Here is a 23,660-nt window from a genome sequence, read left to right on the forward strand (position 1 = left end):
ATTTTTCTACGATTCAATTTCCTCTCATCTAACCCTAGGTTTCCTTTCTAATTTTTGTTCGTCTTATCCGGCTAAAATTTTTTATTTCCCATATATTCCTTAACATAATCTGAGAACAAGTTATAAGAATTCCTAGTTATATAATATAATCCGTTTTCCAGTTACTCGGCTTTCTTAGGTTCAAACTTCTTTCTCGAACACCCTTAATCTGTTCCTCCCTCACAGCGGCAGACAAAGTGACTCACTGACTTAAAGTCACACGTAAAATCTAGTCACGTATATTCTAAAGTTTACGTTTTTAGATACCAGTCAGAGAGACAAAAGTTTCTGAACTGAATGTTAGCAACAATCTGCCAAAATCACTGAAATAATTTGGAAATAAATTGCACTTTATCAAAGTGAACGAAATCAATAACCTGTTACGGGTACACATTGAACCCAACCCTTTTGTACCAAAGCCAGCTTTTTCATAATATTGACTTCGTTTAGGCCGACGCAATTTTGAGTTCCACTTTCATCGAGAAAGAGATTTGAGTCGGACTCCATCATCCGTTCGCGTAGTTACGGAGTAGCTTCAGATCGTGTTAGGTACAGCTGCTCTTAACTTATAGGCTTCCAAATCGACGCCGTGTCTTGGCAAAGGCAAAGCTGCATTTTGCTTTAAGTAACACGCCATGAAGACGACTACGGCACTGAAGGTAAACCTCCATGTACTTCATGTAGTTTCATGCTTCGGCCATTTTACCCCTCAACGGGGTTCGTGGTGCAAGTAGTGTAAGTCCACAACCAATCAGACTGATCAGAATGATAGCCTGCCCCAGGTCCTCAAACACTAGAACCACTGGTCTGAGACATACTTAGGTTGGGTGTTTGCTGATGTCGTCTGAAGGTTGTTCAAAACTTGCTGGGATTTCGACCTCATTCCAAGCCTCTGCAACAGAAGTGAGGCTAAGACTCGAATTGGGCAAAGCACGAAGAAGTAAAAGAAGAAGAACCGTAACGATACTCTGGTTGGTAAGGACGTTTCGGCGTCAATAGTCGTGGGATGTTGTCCTCGGCTTATTTAGCTTGTTTCATTTTCATAATTATACTATCTAATCATAATCGGTTTCTTAAGCTATTATCCCAGAAGTTACCTGGAAGTAGTGAGGAAAGTCGTGAACAATTTCGCCATGTTAGCCTGGTCTCCTAACCCATATTTGAACCCCATATCTCCAGTATATAAACATGGAGTGATAACTTCTTGATAGCTTCTTTCGTCTATTATTACTTCACTACTACCACTACTGCTGCTGCTGCTGCTGCTGCTGCCACTACTACTACTACTGCTACTACTACTATTGCTACCATTGCTACTACTGCTACTGGTACCAAAACTTTTACCATTATTGCTTAATTTTTGTTTTCGTGTCGCCTTTAGCATGCCGTAACACAATTCAACGATTAACTCGTGCTAGGAGTATACTCTAAATGCTGGAATCTAGTCACGTGTTTATGGCCGCGCCATAGCTCAAGCGGTTAGTCGCTGGCTTCCCATCTCGGCGGCCAGAGTTCGATCCCGGTTCTGGTCAAGTGGGATTTGTGGTGGACAAAGTGGCGCTGGGGCAGGTTTTCTCCGCGTACTTCGGTTTCCCTTGCCAATCTTCATTCCACCCGTTGCTTCACAATCACCCTCACCTATCATCTGGGGCTGGTACAATAGGCCAGAAGTGGCCGCAGTACAAGGGACTTAGTCCCACCCCACTAGCAATAAAAAAATAGTCATCTGTTTTAAGCGTTTACAGTCTTTTAATGAAGTGGTTGGGTTTCGGAAATAATGAGGGCATAAACTCCTCTCCTGCCATCCTTCGAGTTCTGTGACTGTGCACTTAATAATGCCAAGGCTCTACGCGGAGAATGTCTTTTGCAAGCTAACTCAAGTTGAAGAAACTTTGTGGAGACAGGAGCGGGGTGGTTGATGGTCGAATTAAAACTTCTTCTATAATCAGCAATCTCGGTAACCTCAAACTCTTTTTTTATATTTTATTTTAATTTATATTTTATAATTTTCTTCACAAGAATACCCTCTTAGATCTCGATTCATCTTAATTTGAACGCAATGTTTCGTATGTTCTTCCTTTCCACTTTGGCTTCATATTTCTTTCTCAATAACCTTTTTTTGTGAGTTTTAGCCTCTTTTTACTAAAACGGAAACCTTACAAAAAAGATGTGCTATAAGCAATATATAATAAAGTTGGAGGATAGAGAATGGGGAAGTTTCCAAAGTCTACTGATGACAAACGAGAATCTGAAAAGCCGCTTCCTTCCCTTCACTTGTTCGTGTCATTTCTCTTCATCGCCGCTGGAGGCTAGGTTGTATCTCATCTTGACGACCGAGAAGGCACTAGAAAGTTGTCGAGTAGAGCAACTGTTACGGCTTTATGTTCATCTGTTTAACGAAATAATGGTATAATACAGATCGTTTGTATATTTTATACATATGCGCGTTCTGTTCTGCTCCGCAGTTTGCTGAAGAAAGCTACTCTGTTAAAATATGTTAGAATGAGTATAGTAAAGTTTAAGCAGAAACAAGAGGAAAAGAGCACATAAAAATAAATTCGATGTCCCGATTTATTGCGGCTTAAGTTCTTTTAACTCTTTCTCCAAATGGACTGAGTGTTTTAAAGATAGTTCTGAAGTTCAGAAGATACATTTATTTTTCACCATAGTCTTTCGTCCCCTTATATATGTTTCTTTCCCTCTGGGAACCACATGAATTTGCTGTTTTAAAACTGTTTAACTCTGGACGTGTGAGTCACGTCACTGGAGAAACAACGGAAGAAAGAGAAGGAAGTGGAAGAAGCCGAATGATGTAACACGGAGGAGGGAGATAAGGACGATAAGGGCATAGCGAAGAATCAGACGACATAAAAATTAGGAAAAGAGAAGAGCAACAAAAAACAAACTCCGTGACCTGAAGTTCGCAAGTGAACAATACCGACCGAGCGACCGCCGCTTGTCGGCGAAGTTAGTGCCAACTTTAGAGGACAGAGGGTGTCGCGTGGTCAGCGTAACGGATCCCCACGGCCGTTAATCTCGGTTTTCTAGACCGGAGCCACTATCTCCTTGAAATAGCAAGAGAAGAGGAAACAGACAAATGTAATTATTATTGTTTAATGTTACCTCTCTATATGTAATGATCATGTTAGTCGCTCTACAGCTCATGTCCACTACTTGGTAACGTGAGCGTGGAAGGGTTTGTGATCCTGCCTTCTTGCATTCTGTCAGCTTGTCTTTCCAATTCAAATCACCGTTAATTTTTTCAACTGTGTCTGTAGTTTTCAATTTCTTCAGAACGTAATCCAGATATTAAAATGGTATCCAGTGTTGATTTAAAAAGTGTAAACGTGGCAGTATTTGTTCGTAATTTGTTATTAACCTTCATAATCGGATAGTGGTTAGTCGGTCTGGTTACTCGGTTTGTTAAAAATTCAGTCTCTATATAACAGTTTCACTTTCTTATTTAATAAATGAGGTTAAGGTGCGTGTCAGTCTTAGCTATGAGGACGTAAAGACAAACGAACATAAACGTTTATGAGAGTTACGGTTACATATTATCATTTATGCAGAATGTATCCTGCTTTCTCATTTATCAAACAGTAACATGTTTTGAAAAAAATAAACAACAGATACTTCACTGTAACAGTTTTCAGTCGTCCAACTCCAAATATCAATGACGAGCACCCTTAAATAGGAATAATATAGCTACTACGTAATGTTTTATAAAGGTAAAAAAAGTAAACCTCTCCCTGTAACAGGTCACAGAGGACCAGAGGGTTGTGAGACGTCGAGGCTCCCACATATTCTAGACAGTTGGCTCACAGATTGCTGTGATGTCGTCAGCCTTACGCGCAAGCCGCTCTTTACTCCCCAGGAGGATTCTTCATATTCATTTCTGTTAAAGGTTGAGTCGACCCCAGGGCCATAATGCTGTCCGAAGGATTAGATCAATTGAAAAATCCAATAACCTTATCGGGAATTGAATCCGCGACCTTCTGGCTTATAGCAGTGCTTCAACCAACTGCACTAACGCATGCCTCTACGTAAGGTTTTATACCCAAACTAAATTAAATTAAATTAGAATACTTTCATATCTTTTATACCTATGTAAATGGCACGGAAGTCACAGTGATGGAATACAGTGTGTGCATATGTATGTGCAATGTATATATTATATAGTAAAGTACAAAACTATAGATGAAATTTTGTACATGGAGATACTGAACTCTAGCCTTCGGAATCCGAAACACACATTTTACCACACGAGTAAGGGTTTACACTGTTGCTTATACCCCAGAAACATCACCCTTCTTATTTATGTGTCGCGTACTTGACCGAGGGACAGGGTGACATTTTGAGAGGAAGGAAGAAAAGAGGATTAATGAGGTAAACGCGACGTCAGCGCCGCACGAGACGGTCTGGTTGCCAAACTGAGCGGCGTCATCATAATAAAGCCCCAGCGACTACCCACACCTCACATCTGTGCTTCGCAACACAGTGTCTAGAGTTACTCATCAATGAATTCACTGATATAAACAGGTACCTACATCTCTTTCTTTATTTTTCACTTCATCCACTTTATTTATTTTCGATTTCTCACTTTTGTTTTCCCTTTGCTTTCTCTTTAATTTTCATCTCTTTCTCAGTTGCTTCCGTTATTCCCTTCCAACCTTCCTCTGCTTAATTTTTTTGTTTGTTTCCTTCCTTCTTAATTTTTTCCCTTTTTCCTTAACAAATATGAAACGAAGCTGATCAAAACAAAATAAAAGACCCATACCCATAATAAATATTATTATTAAAATATATTCAACTAATTCACGCAAATCATTAAACAAAGTAAACCCGCGTTATAAGGAACTCGGACATAAGAGATTTCGGATAAAACGGAAGAAATCTGACTGTGTACAATTGTTAGTTTTTAGAAATGTTGAGGCATATAAAAAGTCCCATATAAGAAAAACTTTATGTAATCAAATCGTGTTTCTCTGTTTATAGAGTGTATTGATTGTGTATCTTTTGGTGTACTTCTTCGAATGCCCCTTTACACGGTTATAGCGGACATCGGCGATAGCGGACAGTCCCCCCCACCTCCCCCTGTTAGTCCGTTAAAACAAAGGGTTCCCTCCAATAAAGATTTCTATCTTCTGAGATATAACGTCATGTAGTCCGGTAAAATTTATCCGACGTTTCTGAGGAACAGCAATCTGCCTACATCAAGCTGGTTTCTTGGTTGGCTTACTCTTCAACCCTGACGAGAGAAGCAATATGTTCCTCTGAAATATAATTTTGCTTTCACTGGACTGCACAACGTTATATTCCGGAAGAAGGCAGTCGTCATAATCACCGCTGTGAGACCTCAGATCCTGCAAGGAAAGAATAATACAATTTAAAGTGATTTCATGAAATTTACATTTCATTCACAGCTCGCCAGTGGACTTTCTCTTTGTCCATATCTAGTTGTCCAACCGAAATGCCCTATATAATATCCCTTGAGTGCCACTTAACACTCAACCCCAACTTACAAAACTGACCGCATATGGTCTCATCCACTGGCCGGGCGTGTACAGTATGTTCGCTACCCTCAGTGTCTGGACGCATCCTCATTGGCCCCCAGTGTAGACCAGAGAGATGGAAACTTTATTTTTATTGGTGCTAAGACACGAATTTCCATCTATATCATAGGTGGGGTGGTTAGACACTGCCTTCTCGTCGTGTAAGTCTAGGTTCAAACCCAGGGTAGCCCATGTTCGATTTGTAATGTTGCAGTTGCCGTTGGGCAGAAATTTATCACAGCAACCAACTTCCAGTTTTCTCCTGCCATACATAATTTCATAAGTACTCATGTGTTTCGGATGGGATGGGATGTATTGGATTGATCTGGCTCAGGACAGGGACCAGTGGAGTGCTCTTGTGAACACTGTAATGAACCTTCGGGTTCCATAAAATGCTGGGAAATTCTTGAGTGGCTACAGATTTGGCTTCTCCTCAAGGAGGGCTCAGCTCCATAAGTAAGTAAGTGCTCACGTGTTTCAACTCTTGTGAGTGCTACAGGACGGACCAGCCAGCACGTAGTAACAACTTCGATACTCAATTGCGGAATTTTCTCCGACGGAACACCGATTGGTATCAGAGCCAACAAGTTGACTAACTATTAATAGCAAGATTTTTCACCGAATCATACTTTAATCTGGAATAATTCTGATTTTTAAGTGGAATGATAACTCTGAAACCACCGGGAAAATACCCTCTGCATTTGCTGTTTCAAAGCGAACAGCAGGACGCTACGGGAGATATGAAGGGGCCCCTCCCGCGGGGAGTTCAGGCCACTTCGTTAGGGTTAGGGTAGAAATATCTGCCTCCTAACAGATATGAGCCCCAAGTGTGTTTAGTTTAACTCTCATGCTCGACTGAGTGCCCAGACGTTGCCGCGCTGAACGTCTGACGGCCCTCGAAGTAGACAATGGCCGGTAATGCATACCGAGATCTGAAGCTCTTCACCTACGGATCTGTGGATTCGAGAGGGAGCTCCTAGATGGCGAAATTGTGAAATCACTTCAGCTGCCTCAATGACGAGGTCAATAACAAATACAAAAATATAATAACAGAAGGATGAGATATAACAGTTCTTGGTTTTGATTTGTTGGAACAAGTTTTACAAGCCTAAAAATCTGTGTCAAGACAAAGAAGAAATAGAAGAGAGAAGCAAAAGCAAAGAACGAAGCAGACATAAAGAGGAAACTACACTAAGGAAGATAGGAAGACAAAGGAAGATGATGAAAAATAAAGAAGGAAGGTAAAAATGAAGGAAAATAAATAATAGAATAGAGGAAGAAAAATCGGATCTTTGCGAGGTGTCAACCATAATTTTCGCAATTTAATCTTGGCGCTGTAGAAAGATTCGGTTTTCGTACGAATCTATTGTACGGATTTTCAGTAAATCCTTATGAAGACAAACTGTAGCACTCCGTTGACGTGAGATAAGAGCACTGTAGGGCGCATACCATCGAACAACATTCCACAGAGGCTAAAGCAAATCCAAGCTCAATTCAAACTCAAGGTCTCTGAAGTGTTTGGACGGGTTAAGGCTACATGACCACTTGGGTCGATAAATTGGTGCCCAGGATGTGAGCAGGAGCTGTTGAGAAGGCCGTAACATCGCACGTGTGCGCACTGGTTAACAAAAAATGTAAAAATGCTTTGCGAGAAATAGTCATCATTTTTTTTCTTTCTCAGTGGGGTTTTGAAACTTGGTATCCGCTTCGTAGATTCACGGTTGACCAATGTGAATAGGAGACCCTCGGTTTCCGCAAATCTGTTTCAACAGCGATGGTCACAGTCAGCTGAAATAATATTTCCCAGCATCAAAATGTTAATACATGCAGATTGCCCTGCATTTTAATTATGCTATTTCAAATTGAATATCTCTGTAGAGGCTTTGATATGAAGGAACGTCATGCGCCAGTGAACAGGCGTACGAAATATGTACTGGGAGCGGAGCAGAGAGGAGAGAGGCCAGCTAATTTTTTCCTGGATCCTTCTCCCCATCAGCACACACACCAACACACACACACACACACGGACATGGTAGTCATGTCAGAAAAGTTCTGCAGAGCCCTCTGAAACTTCAGTGAAATGCAAGGCCAAATGTAGGCGAGGCTATGCTTCATTAAAACAAGAAATTTTGGGCGTAAATTAAATGATGCACGTTATAGAACCTCTGTGGCCAGGACAGCAGGAACGGTAATAATTAGAGCCTACACGTAAATGATTTTTCCGCATAATTCCTATAGTAAAGATTCCGAGCATTTTAAACTTGTGAGATTAATCTCAAAGTTGGAAACGTTAGCGCGTCTTCAATTGTTAACATAAAATATTTCATGCAGGTTTTGTAGCTACGTGTAGAATCTGTTTCTGTACAAAACTTCCATTGGTTATCACGTTCAAACTGGAAGCGTGATTTAGGTATCTTTGCAGCAGCCATGTTGTTGTTTTACATTACAAATATTAACAGAAAATGTATATATTTAAAAGACCTTTACATGCAATACGGAAATTCCACACTTCCTTTCGAAGTTCGTACGGCCATCATGATGGTATTACTGACGGTAAAAGGTAAAATTGGCATGTACTGCCTTCGCTCGCTTGAAAACCGCTATCATGGGTTCGAATCCCACTCAGGGCATGGATGTTAATTTGTGTGTTTGCGTTTTTCTGTGTTTGTATAGAGGTAGAGGTCTTGCGACGAGCTGATCACCCGCCCAAGGAGTCCTGCCGAAGGTGTAAGATCTAGAAAAACCGAAGTGAACGGAGAAGTTCATGGAGGTAAGCCTAGGCCCACTGGGGCTGTAGTGCCAAGGAAAAAGAAACAAGTAAAATTGTCCCTATGCTTAACTAATTAAGCAGTACTCCATGAAGACGTATGTGGGAGTGGATATATAGACTCACGTTTTCTTGACCTCTGCACTAGTTGGAGGTGCGTGGTCAGCTTCACGCCTCGGCCGCTTTACTCCTGGGAAAAGGTCCCCGGTACCCATTGGATAAGAGGCTGGGTGGGCCCAAGAGCCGGTCTGGACCAAATGGAAAATTGAAAATTCTTGCCTTCACCGGGAATCGAAATCAGACTCCTCGGTCGTCCGGCTCGTAGTCAGTCGCTATCCCGGCTCCTGTATTACGGTATGTAATTAAAATATATGGTGCAATAATACCTCTGGTGGTATGAGCTACAAAGATTGGTGAAAATTCGTCAGGTGGTTCAAACATTTCTAGGGGTAGCAGACACACACTGACGATGATGAGGAATTGTTGGTACCATAAGCTTCTGTCTCCTTATGGAGTGTGTATAGCAGGTGACTGAATGAAATTCTTTTTTTTTACAATTTTACGTTCTGCGTCGTGTCTGATCACGAGAGAACCAAATAAATTACTCGTTACATTTGATATACGAATTTTGACTCTAAACTATAGTCTCCTCTGGGACATGACACCATGTTGTCTGGTATAATATTACCGCTGATGGTTTTTTTCTTTCCAGAAAACGTAGCCAGAACATTCATCCGAAATGTGTATAAATTTCTGGCAGACTATACGGCGTCACATCCCAGAAAATTAGTATCTTCACGAAGCACGCATTTTGAAGCAGAGTTTAACTGCAACTTTGTTCAGAGTCCAGCCAAGTGACGACTGATAGGAGCTAAATTACGTATGCGCCCCGCGGTATTCGTTAATTGTGTTGCATATCAAAAATGTTTCAAGTATTAGTTACAGAAATAAAAGTGATGTAAGTGTTCTTTATGTCCCGTGCTGATGCCTGGACATTGAATCATATTGTAATATGTCAAACCGTTATTGGGCAACGGTAAGACGCGACAATATATTGACTTTTCGAGAATCTTTATAAATTTCAGTTTCAGCTTCTTGTAAAATATTGGTCATGGTGAACCAATGAAGACAGAAGACAGAACCATATTTCTTAATGGATAGAAGCATGGACATGATTTTACCATTACTTATTGTTTATGTCGATGCAGTTTTCTCAGAGATGCGTGAATGAAAACGATGACTGGATTCGTACTTCGGGTTCGTAACGCTATCAGTGGGGATGATGAGATCAACATGCAGGTATTTGTAAATCTGAACGTTAATTTCTTATTTCCGGTGTATCGGGCGCGCCCCGGGCTACCGGGGTGACATGCAGAAATGCTTTGCTAGGGGAGCACCTCCTTAAGAGGGAAGGGGGTGGGGCCGTTGTTGAAAGCAAGGCTGGGAAACTGCACACCCGGCGTTAATATTCTGTGATGACAGTTTCGAAAACATGGCGCCTCATATGACATGCAGAAAAGTGGTTGTGAGATGAACGTAAACCCATATCAGACAGACAGCACGAAATTTCCCGTGATACCGACAGTTCAAACTGATGCTCTTCGGAGTTTTATCCAATCTTTACAGGTAAATGTAAGGACAATACTGTGACGTGTATATCAGTTACTAGGCAACGGATCAATAAACAAATTCACGTAACATTCGCACACACGACAATAGAAGAACATCTGTTACTAGGCAACGGCGAGGTAAACATGTCTCCTCAACAATACAGGCGGTGTTTTCCTGGAGTCCATATCGAGGGGTTATAAAGGGGCAAAGAAGGTCGCTCGAGGAGTAGACGCTGTGTGTTCGGGTAGAACAGACAGTAGTAGTCCAGTCGAGAACTTGGTCGAGTTCTGGAGATGGCAGTCGAAGGTGAAGGTGGTTGAGAATAAATGGCAAGAGAGGAATTAGACTGTACCAAGAAGACTTCATGTGTGATTTTAAGTGACAGTGAAACTGTGATAAATCCGTTGCCAGGATACGACTAGTGAAGAATGAGAACCCTAGTGCGTGTGCGACTGTGAACAGGAAAGTATGCAGAATAGCGATAGCGCTGTATTGACTGTAGTACCTAAGTGCGTGAATATATAAGGTGCAGTAAATCCAATCGTTCAATCCGAAACCTGTCTATAAGTCACCCAAAATCGTGATAACACCTTAAAACAATCTATGTCCACTTCTTCCCATATATACAATTCATAACCATTGTTATATAAAGTGCGTAGTTCTGAAATGGTTTACGTAACGCAAGACTCTAACAGTCATATATTTCGGCAGCCTGAGGAATTTCCCACGCAATTTCCCTGTTTCTAGCAGCTGAACAACGGGCAATCAGTAAATAAAATACAGGCAATGCAGTACCTAGATTGGGATATAGATTAGTAGCAGAAATATTGGAAATTGTAGAAATAATGTTAGTAGAAGCATACATTAGCAGTTCAGAATTTCTCAACACTTACCTTATAACCGTTAGCTCATTGTAAACTTAGGCATTCCGCTTCTTATGCCCAAAAATTTGTATATGTTTATACACACGAAATACATGAAAGTTTTGATTTGGAAGGAGTTTTAGGAACTTCGCATCCGAGTACTAACAGAATCAGCCTTCAACAGAAGAAGTAATGTGTCGAACCGAACGTGGCAGGGTAGTTATTGGTACTGTTTCTTGTTCCAGGAATTCGTTGCTCGAACTTCGGTCCAAACGCTAACTGCTCTCACATTCGACGCTCTGCATGCTGCAACTTCGACCAGAATCTTCAAAGTTCTTCTTTGCCTTCAACATTTTAATATGTAAGTGTTTGTAAATAGACCTATTAATAGTTATATTTGTAATTTATCATTGGTGGTATTACCCCGAAGGCCGTGGGTTTCTTACCACAAACTTTCATTTCGCTAACACTTTACTTGTTAATCATGAAATATGTTGAAGAAAGTCGTTTTCTGGGTTTTGGCGCCGTGTATTCTTCGCTTTGGCCGAAGAGCTACTGCTCTCTGCGTTCACAAGCCATTCACCTGCTCTGAAGATGGAGGCGATGCGTTCCTCCGAAACGTCGGCCAAAACGAAGAATACACGGCGCCAAAACCCAGAAGACGACTTTCTTCATAGTCATCGCCGTGAAAACCTCAAAACTTACATCAGATATGTTGTTTAGAAATACTAGTTGTTCTGTTCTACGTGTCTCTGGTTTTCACTAGATAAGTTAAAAACGCCTCTCTTTCTTCCGTAAAGTGTTTAGGCTCCTTGTGGTTCTCCAACAAACATTATACAGGACTTCGCCATGGAAATAAATTAACAGAAAGTTTATTTTACGAAAACTTGAACATTTGAAGAGTTAATACGTTACTTCATGAGTACTAAATGGAGGGCAAGGTGCAAATATTGCTGCATGCAACGTTCTCTATGGCAGGGATACCTTACATACTTAATAGTGTGTGATAATATTTTGCTTCGTCTCTGATATTTTAAGAAGGAACTCAGACTGTGGGTGTTTGAGAGCAGGGTGCTGAGGAGAACATTTGGACTGAAGAGAAATAAAGTGATGGGAGATTGGAGAAAACTACACAATGAAATTAGAATTATCAAGTCAAGAATGATGCCCTGGGAAGGGCGTGTAGCACGAATGGGGGAGAAGAGGAATGCATATAGGATATAGATGGGATAGCCAGAAGGAAAGAGACCACTAGGAAGACCAATAGATAAGCGGGTGGACAATATTAAAATTGATCTTAGATAAGATAGGGTGGTATAAACTGGTTTGATATGGACCAGTGGAAGGTTCTTGTGGACACGGTAATGAACCTTTGGGTTCCATAAAATTTTTAGTTCTTGAGTATCTGCATAAGTGGCGGCTTCTCAGGAAGGGGTCAGCTCCATAAAGTTAGTTAGTTAGTTAGTTAGTTAGTGATAGTGTCCACTGTGAGGTCTGCGTCTTCTCTTGACAAGCGACAGAGATTGAAAGATTCGACCGACGCTGTGCAACAAACATCAAACAACATCTCCGTAATCTCCACTAGCCAGCGCCCCTTGAACAGCAGAATACAGGGATCAATAAAATCAGTAGAGTCAACAAAATCAGCTCAAGACATATACAGTTACAAGGCAGAGTGATAGAAGAGCCTTGGGTAGGCAGATATATACTCCACTAACCGTAAGCAAAGGACATTGTACCCAAAATACATCCTCAATAATAATAAGGGTCCCATATAGTTCAGTTCTTCATTTTAGAACCCTATCATGGGGCTACTTTCCACTATATCTGTAGCATGATCCGGTTAAAAATTAATGAAATGCCATGATTCAAGATCTTCATTTAAACGCTGGTAGTAACTCAGCTAGTCGACAAATTATGTTTGCATGGAACCTCAAGATTCATTGCCGCCACAAATCCTCTTCGGTGAATGCTGTCCTGAATCAGTCGGATCCAATCCACACCTGTGAAATATTTCTGTAAAAATCGTAACAACTTCAATATTTTCCTGTTGCTCGTAGATTCCACAAGTATTCTTCGGTATAGTTTTTCGGTTCAGAGGTTTGCATGTGTTTGTCATTTTTCCAGTACCAGCTACACACCCCGCCGATCTCATATTTCTTGATTTAATCATGCTAATGATGTTAAGTAAAATTAAAAATCTTAAGCTCATTGTTATGTAATTATCTCAGTTCATGTTTTAGTCATCTCTGCTAGGTACATGTAGTTTCCTCTGAACTTAGTTCTCAAAATAATTTTGTTACTGACTTAAATACTCTTCTTCCTTCGATTAGAGATTAACTCTGAAACAGTATTTTCCTTGTGAATTCTGGAGTACTGCCTAGGCATGGGGTCGGCTGACCGCAAAACGCGGGCATACGCGGAGCGCCGTAATACCGAGATCCGCGGGTACAACTCTGTGTTTCGCAAAGAACAAGAAACCACAATCCTGTCCTCCAAGGCCGTATATTAGCCGTTTATTATCTCTTCGTACGCCCTCGTATCCAAACTCCGAAACACTCAAAGGATTTACATGGGGAGTTTGGTTTAGGGGTTTGTGGGCAAACTTAGTTTTCTCTCTATCGGTCCGACGTAACCAAACCCTACTTTACATGAACCTGAAACAAAGCTGCACCCCTATTATGAAAAGTCCCTCCAGTTACAAAAGACAGGTGCACAGCATACTCGCTAACATCATGGAGCAGACTGTTGCTTCAGCTGCATACGGAATTTCCGGCGTTAATGGAAGTCGCGGATTCAAATCTCGGCTTCGAGACCGCCTATTATGACAGAGTTTTAGTGAATATATTCCGTCTCTATTAAAATTTCAGGATAGTACTTAACATTCTGGTCCAGCACTTTCTACATACTCTCTAGTTTGTCATCAGTCATCCTGTCATTAGATGATGACATAATTTGAGCTACTTTATACCTCATTAAATAAGTAATAAACAGATAAATACATTTCGGTATATGTTTGCCTCACGAAGACTATACATTTCTATCCACCAATGTGAAAACCTCAACTCCTTTATAACTAGGCTATGATTACTTCGTTTTTTTGTCGATTTGAATGTAACATCCGGTCTCCAAAACAATTCGAAAGTACATAAATAGTATGGTTACAAATCTTCGTAAAATGATACAAAACTATAAAGCCAGAAGTACTCTGAAAAACCCCGTTTTGGTAAATGTTTTCTATGGAGTCAGTGCTTCTACTCGTGTTTCAACACAAGGGTAAGTTCTGTAACGGGGGTGTGTGTGGCTATGAGAAGCGGGGGATATCCGTTCACAAGGGAGGGAAACTGGTAAGTGAATCATGAAAACATTTTGGGAACTTGGGAATCGCTTTTTGAATGTTGTTGAGGGAGGAAGTTGCAGAGGGGTGAGGGACAGATGAAACCCCCTTGGGAGAATGGCGGAATGTCTGCTTTTAGGAATGAGGTAGCAGCTTCGGGGTAAGAGGGTGAGATAATAAGGGTGGTCTTATCAGCATGGGCCAGACAATATGCCGGGAATAAAGCGGTTATATTCCTCTGCAAGGCTCAAACCCGGTCCAGTGGACCAGACAATATGCCGGGAATAAAGCGGTTATATTCCTCTGCAAGGCTCAAACCCGGTCCAGTCCAAAGAGATGTTTCCGTCTCGTAAAATGTTTCAACTGAGCGTTGAGCCTTCGGGGTTTGTTAGTAGAAAGTTAGTAATAACTAACTAAATAACTTACACGGAGCTCGGCCCTTCTACAGAAGCCGCCAGTTGTGCAGCTACTAAGAACTTCCCAACATTTTATGGAACCAAAAAATTCATTATCGTGTTCACAGGAGCCCTCCACTGGTCCATATCTATATACGATCCATTTTAATATTGTCTACCCACCTATGTTATCTTCTTCTTAGTGGCTCTTTTCTTCTGGTTTTCCCAGTAATATCCTATATGCATTCTGTTCTCCCCATTCGTGCTACATGTGTTGCTCATCTCATCCTCCTTCACTTAATCATTCTTCTCAACGCCCTGTTCTCAAACACCCTCAGTCTATGTTCCTCTCTTAATGTCAGAGACCAACTTTCACAGCCATACATAATTACAGGCAAAATTATAATTTTGTATACTTTAATTTTTACTCTTTTAGACAGCAGACGAGAAGACAAAATTCTGGACTAAATTGTAGCAAGCATTATCCGAATTCAGTCTCTTAATTTTCTCCTGAAACAAATTTTGAAATGCTACTGGCGTTCCCAACCACTAAAACAGCCCCACGTTTTCAAAGGATCTGTAGCTGATCTGTTACGTCGAAATCCACCCAATAATTTCATCTACATATGGACTTAGCCTTGAGAGAAGGATATTACAATTTGAAAATATTTCATGAAGCAACTAATTCTATCCAGCAGCCTCTCTGATTATGAAAAAATTCTTATAAATCTCAAAGGTTCGTTGTCATGTCCAAATGAGCCCGTCGCGGCCTCCGTAGTGTAGGGGTAACGTTCCCACTTCATGACTCAAAGTACGCGGGTTCAAAAACCTGGCGGAGGTCCTGGAATTTTTAAGGGCGAAAAATTCAGGGAACAAGTCCTCCGGGAGGGACTTTAAGCCGCGTGTCCCGTGTCGTAGATTTACGGCACGTAAAAGAACCTCATGTCTCTAAGAGACCGCTGAGCTAAATTAGGTCCAACATTTCCCGCCCAAAGTAGTTTCCAATGCCTCCGGTAGATGGGGAAGTATTAGGTACCACTGCCAGAGGAGGGACGACCTCTCTGACAGAAAGGGACTAAAGTATTAGATACCACTGCCAAGTAGAGGGTAGAAACCTTGCTGGCAGAAAGGGACTAGGAACCCCTGCCAGAGGAGGGACGACCTCGCTGACAGAAAGGACTAACTATTAGATACCACTGCCAAGTAGAGGGTACAGACCTTGCTGGCAGAAAGGGGCTAACAGCGAGCACCAGTACCGGTAGGGGATGGAGACTATAGAAATTAAAAGGGGGACGTACAATAGACTATCAGTCGCGGTGCATGGGGAAACCCACCCCCTCAATACTGAATCACTGAAATGAGCCCGTCACTGTAACCTCTCGTCAACCAGATGATTCAAGTTCACACCTACGTCCTTGCTTATTAAGATTAGTATTAGTATTAGTTGAGAAGGCCGTGGAAATTCAGCGGGGAATAATTTCTTTCGCAATTTCACCATTCTGTCCGTTTCTTCCTTTCTCTAAGTAATTACATCTCGTTTCTTTCTTTCTCCATTCAAACAATTAGGTTAAATCTTTATCCCTCACATGGCATATCGAACATCTGATGTCTGTATAAGCGTATAAAAATTACAGGGAATTAAAGGCATGACAGTCGTACATACATAATTATAAACTGTCTCCTATTATATTCATAGACATAATCCCATCTAAGCTTAGGTCTCCCAAGTGATGTTTTCTGTTCAGATATCCGAAATGAATCTCTGCATGCCTCCTGGATCTTCCCTAGGCTACATTGCAAATTATGAAGCTCCTAATTATACAGTCTTCTTCAGTTTTCCCTATTAATCCATGCGCTTAGGTCCAGTACTCTGTTCTCAGACACGCTCACTCAATCTCTGCTTCTCCCCCGGCGTGAAACTCGAAGTTTCGCACGAATATGGTAAAATGGTGAAAATATTTTCTTTTAATATCCGAGTTGCTTCTCTGAATCTGTGACGGAGGTTTAATGAATGGACGCGTTTTCAGATTCACGTTCCACTGAGAATCATGATTAATTCAATTTAATCCAACATTCAAAGAGTAAATTACATTGTTCGCGCTGCCCGTGGTGGTTCTAACAAACACACTTGTAAAGGGGAACAGATATTGTTTGTATTTCACACTTCTTATTGTGCACTGTGCTTAAGAGCGACTTAACTGGAAAATACGTTCATTCTCTGAAAGGGATTGTTGTAGCACATGAGGGCGTTTCGGAAGAAGTGACAAGGAGAATAGTATATGGGCATAAATGGACGTGACAAAATAAGTGAGAAAATTATTACACAGAAAATACTTCACAGTTTGTAATATAAATTTGTTATTGTTAGAATGATTTAAATTATGGAGGATGAAGTGGATGGGAAATATATACGTAGTATATGTAACCTCTTTGCTTGAAAACCTGAAAGAACACGACTACTTACAGAGCCGCTAGATGGATGGACAGTGTTAAAGCTGGTCTTAAAGACATGTTAGCTGACTTATGATAGGGTCCAGTGCTGAGTTTCTGTGGTGGATGATTGATGATAAGTGGTGAACATTCGTTTATAAGAATTGCAACTGTTTGTTAGGAAGAGTAATTAATTGCCTGAATTATTTAATTGATATAATTTAGTTCAATTACTAAGTGGTTTATCAGTCTGTTAAGTGAAAGGTAATGTAAAGTTTTCCCTGTGCTTAACTAATTAAGCACTATGCCATGAAGGCGTATCGGGGAGTTGATGTATAGATTCACCTTTTCTTGACCTCGTCACTAGTTTAAATGTGTGGTAAGCTTCACGCCCTGGCTGCATTACCCCAAGAAAAGAGTCTTCGATATCCTTGGATAGGGTGGACCCCAGAGCCGTTCAGTACGACACGGAGGAGAGGAAATCCTTGACCCTTCCGGAACTCATAACTCAGACTCATCGGTCGTCAAACAGGTAGTCAGTTGCAATACCGACTGCGCTATCCCGACTGCCATCATTCCGTTAAGTAGTTATATCAATGAGGACACAGTTGACGGAACTTTTAGCTTGCATACAGAAAAGAGAAATGCGTACAGAATTTTAATCCAGTAACCTCGAGAAGAGGCCGTGCGGGGTGCCTACTCTTAAATAAGCGGTTATTAGATAAATATGGTATGAATTTGAATATACTCGTAGGATGGGAACTGTTGAAAATATCTGCATCTTAGGACTTTCAGTGCCGTGTTTATACATGATACTGACATTTTTGGTTCATTAAGTGGCAGATTGCTCGAACTGCGAAGGAAACCATCAACTTTTTAAGAAATGTTCAACATCTTGAAATCAGCTGATTACTTGTCTAGGTAATTTGTCGACATTAGCAATCTGCGTGTTGCTTTGTAAAGAACTAAGCAGACTCCTCTAAAGAAGTTAATAGTCGCTTAATTAGTCAAGAAATTCTTTCTCCCTTATAACAGCCTTAAAATTTATTACCATATTCGCTAGAGACTGCTATTTGGTCCTATCTTCAGCCAGTTGAATCCATACCACATTCTCACATATTATTAATTAGGATCCAATTTAATATTATCCTCCTATCTAAGCGTATGTATCTCCAATAACCTCTTTAATTCAGGTTCTGAGTAAAATTTGATATGTACTTCTCATCTTTGCCATATGGGATACATGTCTTATCCGCGACATCTTCCTTGGTCTGATCTCCATAACAATATTCGATGAAGGGTAACAATTACGAAGTTGTTTCCTGTTTTCTTTTCTTTAACTTTCCATTATTTCTCCTCTTGGTTCCAAACATTTCCCTCGACACCCCGTTCTAAACCACCCTCAATCCACGTTCCTCTCTTTTCTTGGGGGGGGGGGACCGCGTTTCCCAGCTATAAGAACAGCAGGTAAAATTGTAGACCTGTATATTTTAATCTTTACAATCTTAGTTAGAAGTTGGGGAGACAAATGATTCATAACTAAATGGTAGCATCTGTCTCAGCAGTTCAGTTTCTCTTAATGTATTCGTGACGATAACTACCACTTATAATGAAATATTAGCAACACAGTCTGCAGTATCCATCTGTGATATCTACAAAAGCATATCTTATAATGTAAACATATGTAAGGAGATATTTGTTTTCCCTTACACTTATCGAGCACACAATAATTTTTAGAGTGTCTGTGAGGGCTTCAGGGCAATCTGCATTATAATCCAGCATAATGTTCATAATGCCCTACAAGATATATGCAAAATGTCGTCTTCTGGAATGTGGCAGCGTGTAGATAATTATGTAAACCGACGTTTATGAGGAACCATGAAGATGGAGGCGATACGTTCCTCCGAAACGTCGGTTAAAACAAGATCCACACGGCTCCACATCCCAAAAGTCGAAATTCTTCATAGTAACCGGCGTGAAAACCTCAAATCTTACTAGATCTATGAACATTGTCAGAAGTGACAATAAGGAAAGCCACTACAAAGAAATTTCTAATACAGTTTTCTGAAGTTTAACAAATATACATATGTCGCTCTACAACTCAGCTTTATAATTATCAATAGAACTCGGAACATAAAAATAATTCATTCCGCACACGATCATTACAATACACAGGGTTTGTATGAACAATAAATATTTGTTTCGATTGTTGAAACAGTACACCAGGTGTGCGTAATCCCGTGCTTTAGACCTCTTCCACCTCATCTGTCCTCTGATCTGTGACGCAATAAAATCACTTTGCGTTGTCACGGTTTCAGAAGATTATAGCTTGTGTACAGCAACTCCATGTTACTGCTAGTTCATATACGCTTTTGGTGTCATTGTACACTTCATTGTTTAAACTCCGTATCCTGTTGTGTTCAGTAGCTACAAAATTAAATAAATATTCATTTGATTTCAGTAAACATCGGCAAGGTTTCAATGAGGACTAATGTTTTTACTGAAAACCAGTACAAATTTCGACTTCACAGGACATCATCAGGCAGCACACTTTGTGTAAATATTTATAGCACAAATCATAGAAATTTTGACGTGTATAATCCAGTGTAAACCTATTGAAAAACTGAATATAATTTGTAGTAAGGTAGCTATAGAATTTAATATGCCAGTTCAGTAATAATATTTCTATTTAATGTACCACATGATTCTCAATTGGTAATCCAAGACTCCTACAATGGCCCTGAGGTTTTTCTGAAAAGGCAGTGTTTTTCTTTCGACTTCTCTACACAATGTGATGTGAGGGCCTCAAATGCTTTGTAGATCAGCACAACAGGAGTTGTCCAGTGATTGAAATTAACTCTTTCTAATGGGCACAAATGAGTAGGTATATTCCTTTCTCACCTGAAGGCGGAAATATATCCAGTTCTATCTAAACGTCGTGTCCTCAGTTACCTAGAATTCCGGATGATGTAAAGTGCAAAAACCCAGTAATTATTTAATTAGTTCAGAATAAGTAAGGGCAGCTTCATTACATTAACTCGCCATTTCACACTTCATAGTTTTGTTTATAGTTCTTCAACAACTGTGATGAGTTTTACTGGAATAGCAAACACGAGAAAAATTCACGGAATTCTACACCCCCTTAATTTATTTCAACTGCTAACCATAAACAATATGTTACGAGTTGTGTGTTTCTCGTTATATACCGCCCCCGCCCTTATCAGATAATTCTTCAAAATGTCCTTCCCCCGAATCTCGTCACAAAAACCCTCGACATGTGTTCCAGAAATAGGAATCAAGTGTCACATGTGTTTAAATGCCACATCCAGCATAAGGTGGGGGAGAGTAGGGGGAATGAAAAGTGAGCTTTTAACGACAACTCTGCGCTGAAAAGTCGTTTAAAATATGTTGTGAGGTTCAGAAGATTTTTAGAATGATAACAGAGAAGCTGAGTTCACAACGGAAGGAACGCAAACACCGACGCGCGTCTGATTTGTTTCGTGCCGTCACTCACTCCAGTTCTGATAACCGGAAATAGACTCCCGACTCTTGTCTCTCACGTCGCTCCTGCGTAGTTTCGTTCAGTATACTGTACCATACATTGTCAGTAGAAGCGGCGCCCATTTCGTGTAGACTTCTGGATTTCTCTGTCCTCACAGTATGAAATTACCTGTATAATTCTTGAAATTAATTCTGTGTATTACCTTAAAGTTTTTTAATTGTCTCCCTTTAAATACTGTTCAATTTCATACATTTTCCTGGGCACTTTATTTGCATACAGCCGTAATTTATAATTTTTCTTGTCTGTAATATTCCACTTTTCATGAACACTCGTACAGGAAAAAGTGATAAAACTGTTGTTTATGTCATGTTTTTTTACTGATTTCTAAAATCGACAGATTATCTATTTAAATGACTACTTCTCAACTGGATTTTTTATAATTTCATCAGGGAAGCATCCTGATTTTTGTTCAAAATTTATTATTTTTAAAGATTTTCAATTGTAGAAAGTTGTCTTCTGGGTTTAGGCACCTTGTATTCTTCGTTTTGGCCGACGTTTCGGAGTAACGTAGCGCATCCATCTTCAGAGCAGTTGAATAGCTGCGGAGAGCAGTAGCTGTGCCTAAACCCAGAAGACAACTTTCTTCATTGTCATCGCCGTGAAAACCTCAAAACTTACATTTTCAATTGTAGTTTACCTACTTTTCCACTTTACTGTATATTCCAATTAGCGCCCTTTTCATATACTTCTAGACAAATTACTTTACCAATATTTATTCTTTATTTCTGATTGTACCAATTCTAGTCCGTCCCAAACAAATCCATATTTTGTGAGCAAAATATAAAGAAAGGCATTAAGTTTTCATTTCGTTCAACCTGTTGTGTTATTGTATACAATTCTTTATTACAGTCCGTCGCAACAGAACAATACAATGATCAAGGCTCAAACTAGCTTACATGTATACAAGTCTAGAATATACCATTATGTCCCCGGGAATATAACAAATTGCAACAACTGACTTGATGATATGGAATATCACATGAAAAACTTTTAACCTTATTTTACGCCATAACTTTCGTTTTTATAATAAGTTTAGAGTTCATAGTATTTTTATCATGCATTTTATAATGTAATAATTATCAAGTATCCAGCTTCGCCATTGCAATTGCAGTTCAGTATTGTGTAAATAAGGTAATCATGTGGTTGCCTGATTATGGCTTTAATAGCAGAAACATGTAAAAAAACTAAGCTAATTTTAGCCTTGATCATTGTATTGTTGTGTTGCGACGAACTCTAATAAAGAATTGTAAGAGCATCAACTATTTAGTCCACATTAAATTACAAATTAATCGCTATGAAATATTGTATTTTAGCGTCCTGTTGCACTGATTTTTATCATGATACATATGTAATGGCCGTCTTGTTGTGCACTCAATTTCATATGTCGCTTCTTACTACATGTTTCGGCAATATAGTGTCATTTTCAGGTTCGTTAGTTACGCTAAGCTATTACACTGTTTGCCATCTTGTGTCTTTCATAAAATTATTTAGAAAGTACATTATTCTTCAACTATAATAAAATTTGTATATACTAAAACTTGTTAAGATTATTCATCTATATGTCTTATTGTCTATATGTCTATATTTTATACAATTTTTTTTAAACTTACATACCCAGGAAACTGCTGTGTTTGTGAAATGTTCTATTCTGTGTACTGTGTGCTGTAACATATAAGTGTACGTACTTTGCGTGTAAACAAGTTATGTGATAGTGGTTTCCTATTTGTAGTGATGTTTACCCTCTGAAGATGATCCACAGAGACCGAAGCATGTAAGGGTGTTAAGTTTTTATGTAGTAAAAAACTTACAGGTCACATTGGACGGAGTGTTTTATAATTTATAATTTGTATATGTCTTAATTCAAACTCGCGTATAGTGTGGTTCGTCCATTGTGGGAGTCGTTTCTGTGTGTACTGTGTCTGTGATGTGTCCTTCCTTTTTGGCTGCAAGCAGCCAAGAAATACACTGTCTTCCATTTGTGTTTCAAATTTATTCATTGCTTCCAAAGTACTAATAAAATAGTGCAAAATGTAATATATATTTCATCAAAGTCTAGAATATTTGTGATTTTGAAAATTAAATGCAATTTGACGAAGTGCAAGGCAGTGAATTTTGTTTCTATCCATTGCAGTGTACTTACGGTTAGATATAATTATCTTTTCCAACAAATATAAGATTTCTGTTCTTGATTAGCTCTGTCAACGAAAGATTTGGTTTATATCTGAAACAATTAATTTAAATATCTCTTGAAGATTCTTCGTATAAAACAAACCACATGACTTGAGTCTCCTAGCGGATCTAATAGGCGCTCAACAGTTCAGCCAATTTCCAGTGATTTATGGGAACCGAAGTTTAATTACGGTGTTCACACGATACCGTACTGCTCAAATCATCTTACCTCCGACTCTGAAGATGGAGGCAGTACATTGCTCCAAACTGTGGGTAAATTTCTTGTAAGCCCCAAAACTTACATCCACACCAGAGTCTTACAAAACTTTATAGTTATTTCTCACAAAAGTTAATTCATTCATTCATTTGTTTTAAATTTCCATGAATCCTCTCTGGTCACAATGTGCCTAGGATGTAGAACATGTCAGGTTTCTATATGTACTGTAATAACCAATGCTGGTAAATAGTTATCATTGTCACAATCATGTTGTCAAAACTAAATCATAATATATACAATTCGATAGCAGTCTGAAATATACAATTCATAAAATTGAAAAATCAGTATATAATAAAAATTCCATAGGTACAAACGTAAAATTATATTATTAATACATATATTTAGTATTAGTTGTTAAAAATAATTCTTATACAGGATGGAAATTAAATTAACCATTTAAATAGCAGATGGACTATACATTCTTGTCTCCAGTATACTGATAATATTCATTCATTGAGTAAAAAGAATGTTGACATAAGAACCTCTTCAGTGTAGATTTAAAACTTTTAGCATTATTGGCTAAGGTCTTTATTGACTGAGGGAGGTGACTGTACACTTTGATGCCTGTTATGTATGTTGCGTTATTAAATTTTGCTGTTTTCACTGCAGGAACATGTAAGTCATCATGGGTTCGAGTTACATATTCGTGAATTTCATT

General features: G+C 39.5%; 1 protein-coding gene across 4 annotated transcripts in view; it reads left to right on the top strand.

The window, feature by feature from the left end:
• LOC111870535 (protein SERAC1) overlaps positions 1–23,660 on the top strand; it is a 474,375-nt gene that overhangs the window by 313,970 nt on the left and 136,745 nt on the right. For all 4 annotated transcript variants that reach the window (XM_033753882.1, XM_033753888.1, XM_033753884.1 and 1 more), the window contains one exon: positions 11,078–11,193. The gene's annotated coding sequence lies outside the window, so the exon portion shown is untranslated. The remainder of the gene's footprint in view (positions 1–11,077; positions 11,194–23,660) is intronic.

The sequence above is a fragment of the Cryptotermes secundus genome, unplaced genomic scaffold, assembly GCF_002891405.2.
Source record: "Cryptotermes secundus unplaced genomic scaffold, Csec_1.0 scaffold117, whole genome shotgun sequence".
Taxonomy (NCBI): Eukaryota; Metazoa; Arthropoda; class Insecta; order Blattodea; family Kalotermitidae; genus Cryptotermes; species Cryptotermes secundus.